Raw genomic sequence first — 4,737 nt, 5'->3', positions numbered from 1 at the left:
GGTGTTTGTTTGTTTGTTTGTTTGTTTGTTTGTTTTGACCAAGCACATCAGCTTGACCTTATTATGAGCTCAGCTTTTTGTGTGCAACATTTTAGCTTTCTAAAAGCTACTTACGAGGGTCTCAGTGGACAGACTTGGTCACTTATTTCCTCCTCCTCTCTCTCTCTCTCTCTCTCTCTCTCTCTCTCTCTCTCTCTCTCTCTCTCTCTCTCTCTCTCTCTTCAAACCCAAGCTCTGTAGTGGTCTCCAATCAACTAGTGCCTTTTTTCACTCTTCAAAAATGCGTAGTCTAATGATGAAAATGGTTTAAAAAAAACATGAATTTATTTATTCCCGGGCAAAGTTAACTGGGTTCTTCTTTGTTTGTTTGTTGTGTTGCGATATTTTTTTTTTTTGCTAGTGTGTTTGCGTCTGATCAGAGGCCGTGTGCGCGTGACTGTGCACCAGTTCTTGTGGCGTCTGGTGTTGCCGTCGTAGACAACGGAGCCCCAGAAGATACTGTTCCCACAGTTACCTATTTTATGCCTCTTTTCCACTGCCGTTTTTCTGGTAGGCCTATAGCTCGACACAGCGTGACTCGGCCACCACTTTCTCTTTTCAAATAGGCACGACAGCTCAATTGTAAAGCAAAAAGTGTCCGCCGAGTTGCGCTGTGTTGAGCTGTAGGCCTACCATAAAACCAGCAGTGGAAAAGAGGCATTAGTTGCATTCCATCCATATGTCTGTGTTTGTATAAATACAATCTTTGTTTATCATTCTCCTGTGTTTTTTTCATTCTGTAGTATGTTTCTCATAAGTATCTTTACGTTTCCTTTTAGCTCCATCTGTGTCTCCTCCTGTCTCTCTTTCTCTCTGTCTCTGTTTCTTACTCTCTGTCTCTGTCTTGCTCTCTCTCTCTCTCTCTCTCTCTCTCTCTCTCTCTCTCTCTCTCTCTCTCTCTCTCTCTCTCTCTCTCTCTCTCTCTCTCTCTCTCCCCCTATCGCTCATAAAGATACATTTTCTATCCCCACCTTTCCGAATAATTCTCTTTCTTGAGAGTTCAGTGTTTATATCATGCACTTCCACCAACTCCCAACTCATAATCCTTTGTGAGTGGCCAACAATATGTCTCTCTGGGCCACCGTCCTTTATTTTCCTCAATCAATTTCTTTTAATGTTTGACATAAAAGAACGAGACCGAGTGGGGTGAAAAGAGTTCTGAAGCTTATCGCTTTTTGTCTGTCTGCTTTTGTGTGCTTATCTTAGAGCTCGACAGGGACATTCATCAACCTGCAGCTTTTGTTATGGAGACAAAAAAAGACAAAAAAAAACTGGTTTGATATTTAATTTATTTTATCGTGCTGTGGTGATAATGACGAGTTGTTTTCTTCAGTGGTGGGGTTGGTGTTTAGGGGGTTGTTTTGGGGGGAGGGGACCTCACACTGAAGTAGTCTGTGATTTTTCTTTTTTTTTTTTTAATTTGTTTTGTTTTTGTGTTAATTTTTATATATGAACCTCTGGCAAGGTGGGTTAATGTGGGGGAGGAATGGTCGCTGCAACCTACCCAATCAGCCAGTGGAAGCTGGAGACAGTGGGAGTATATCAAACGAATGAATGTACCACCAAATGTGAAATGGAAGGAATTACGCCTTTTGATGTATCTTGTGTTTTTTTTCCTCTGTCTTTATTTCTGTTCCTTTATTTCTTGGTAGATTGTTGTCCTGCTAAGCACAATACATTACAAAAATCTCTTTCCTGGTAGTAGGGTGTCCATGGAGAAAAAAAAGAAACGCGCAAATGAGTGAGATTTAAAAAAAAAAAAAAATGTATAAAGTCAAACGAAGTAAAAGAAAGCACAAGATTACTTTGTTTCTTGTATTGAAATGCAGCAGTGACAGGGAAAGAACTTCAAAGAGCAGCACTACACTGGATGGAAAAAAACAACACACACACACACACACCCACACACACACTGTTGCTGTCTTTATTATGCCAAATACTGTATTAGGAATAAACACTCGTCTGCATACCTGGTCCGGTTTTAATGCCCATCACCACAGGACATGTGCACTGATTAATGGGATCCAGCTCCAATGCATCAAATCTCATTCCTACAAGTAAATTACTGATATGGCTTTCTGTGTGCTGTGCGCAAATGTACAAGTCCTCCAAGTTTCCAACTGTACTCTCTAGTCCTAGAATCTTGGAACAATTCTAAGGCAATTGTTGTGCAGAGCACACTCGTGAGGCAAGACCGGGTTGCCAAGAGTAGTAATGGTAATGGCTGGCGGTATTGCAAAGAATTGTGGCAGAGATAGTAAGATTCTGTATACTCTGATTGTGACAGAGTATGCTAGTATGTTTTTTTGTTTGTCCCCCCAGCGTAGTCATGTCATACTGGTTTGTGGGGCCTGCATCGCCCTGACTCTGCAGTAATTGCACTGCGACATCTCACGAAGTGGTAGCCAATCGGTTGGATTTACCATATCCCACTCGCAAAGTGGACACAATCTCTGCCTCTATCGAAGTCGAATGAATGGAAGTCTGTTAGCAGGGGTGCAAACATGATGATATTAACGAAGCCAATCTGCTCACAGTATCATTCCAAGTCCATACAGTACCTGCTGCTGAAGATAGGGGGTGCTGTTGTGCAATAAGGACAAATCAGGTTGGCAACATTTTTTTTGGTCTATGATCTAATAACAGAGAGAGGACGAACTAAAATAATTGGCACTCATAGCTGCTTAAGAACGGCAAATTGGTTTACAAGTTGAATACATATCTAAGTTGTTTTGCCCTAGTTTCGATTGGAGTTTATAAACTCATTCTTAGCGTTAAATGTACCGGTCAATAACATAGGTGTCAACGCCCAGTCTTTTTTCCCCTGTTCGTGAAAATACACTATGGTGTACAGCAGTGTTGTGGACAGCCAAAGGTGTGCCACAGTTGCCCACCTGGAAGAGCCATGCAGTATATTCAGGATACTAGGATACTGTGAAGCTGCAGACTGCGACCAGCAGAGTATACTACAAATGATGGTTAAGTGATGAACTTACTGTATTCAAACCAAAGGTAGACGTAAACTTGACAGAAATGGCCCATATTTGGGATTCGTTTTGATTATGAAGGCTTGGACTCGTGTACTAACAAGTTTACAACTACCTCTGGGTGATCCAAACCTGGATCCCCGTTTCTCGAAAGCATCGTTGGTAACCAGTTAGCAACTTAGTAAGTTGTCAATGGGAAATTGCATTGTAGCCAAGTAAGTTACTAACTTAGTTAGCAACGACGCTGTCGAGAAACGCACCAGATTTGTCACTTCTTGTAGTAAGCCCCACCCCTGGTCGTGCCTGCCTAACTGGCGTAGGATTATTTTCCATGAAACTTCTTAAGGTTTTGCTGGTCGGTACGTTCGGCACTGCAGTGATATTGTAGTGCAGTGTCGACCGCTCTCTTTAAGCGCTAGCTTCACATGCCATTGTGTTGGCACAGAAGACTTGTCCTGATGTTTTCGTTTCTGATTCTGAAGTTGTGGTTAAGAAAATTTCGTGTTGACTATCTATGCCTTTTTTTCTCAGCTTTATTTCTTTGTTTGGCTTTTGTTTTTTTGTTTTTTTGTTAAGTAATTGTGTGAATCTGTTTTGTGAAACGACCTCAGAAAATGTAACTGTACAATATTGCTGATAATCATTCCATTGCACATACAGTAGGTTTTTTTTGGTTTGTTTTATGCAATTAATTTTTGTGGGAAATCATGACGTAAATTTGTGTTTTACCTGTTATTAATGTAAATATTCCATTCTGGCAGATGCCATTCTACATTTATATGAAAAAAAAATCTTATGACTTTATGGAATAAATAATAATTATCAGCAAAATTTTAATAAAACTATATTTGGTATAATTCTACTTTGAATAAAAATACTGTTGTTACAGATGTCTAAATGTTTCTTTTTTCCTTCACGAAACCATGAGTGTTTAGTACTTAATAAAGCTCCCAGCAGGTATGCACGACACTCAAGAAGGGCACCCCATCAGCTTTCATATCATAGCAATCAATCTGTCCCCAGCCATGTGACGTCATACCATTGCTGTCCAAAAAAAATATGTGTGATGTTGAAATGGTGCATGGATGACTGAAATACGACTACCACTGCAAGTTTAACCTTGCTCGCCAGCACGACCCACAAATCTGGAAGGGTGCCCTGGCAAAGGACCTTGACTTCTCCAGCCAGATCCACTCAGGCGTGGAGCCAGCATGGCTTAAATTAACTGGTTAATCAGCCAGTGGGCAATTAGAGGTGGTGCCAACCAATTTAAAGAGCCAGTAGGCTATGCAGTGTGAAAATAGGTTTGTCAAGGGATGGCACACATATGGGCTGGCATCCCTCCCATTGCCCCACCCCCCTAAAGCCTTAATCAACAGGCCACCTGGGAGATCCAACAATATGGCTAAGAGCCAGTTCAGTCAGTATTTCATCCTACTTTGCAGATTTACTGTAAAAGTCAGGAGAAGGGTGACTTGAATTGTAAGTTCCTCTGAGGGACATTAATTACATGGTTTAGTGACAACTCTGTCAGCAGTAAACCTCCCTGCAGAAGAGCCCTGTGACTTAATGATATCAGCACCGCAGGACTGTTAAACTACAGGATGTATTCAGTGTTTAGCTTTTAAAGGGACAATGTGTGAGATTTTTTGTTGTTTATTTCCAGAATTCATGCTGCCCATTCACTAATGTTACCTTTTTTCATGAATAC

General features: G+C 41.0%; 1 protein-coding gene across 1 annotated transcript in view; it reads left to right on the top strand.

Annotated features, from left to right (window-relative positions):
- The window catches only part of LOC134469057 (mannosyl-oligosaccharide 1,2-alpha-mannosidase IA-like), a 180,805-nt gene extending 176,902 nt beyond the window's left edge, over positions 1-3,903 (top strand). The window contains exon 12 of the mRNA XM_063223073.1: positions 1-3,903. This exon is cut by the window's left edge and continues 1,077 nt beyond it. The gene's annotated coding sequence lies outside the window, so the exon portion shown is untranslated.
- Positions 3,904-4,737: the final 834 nt, after the last annotated feature.

Source organism: Engraulis encrasicolus, chromosome 18, assembly GCF_034702125.1.
Source record: "Engraulis encrasicolus isolate BLACKSEA-1 chromosome 18, IST_EnEncr_1.0, whole genome shotgun sequence".
NCBI lineage: Eukaryota > Metazoa > Chordata > Actinopteri > Clupeiformes > Engraulidae > Engraulis > Engraulis encrasicolus.
This window is presented reverse-complemented; position numbering and strand designations above follow the sequence as displayed.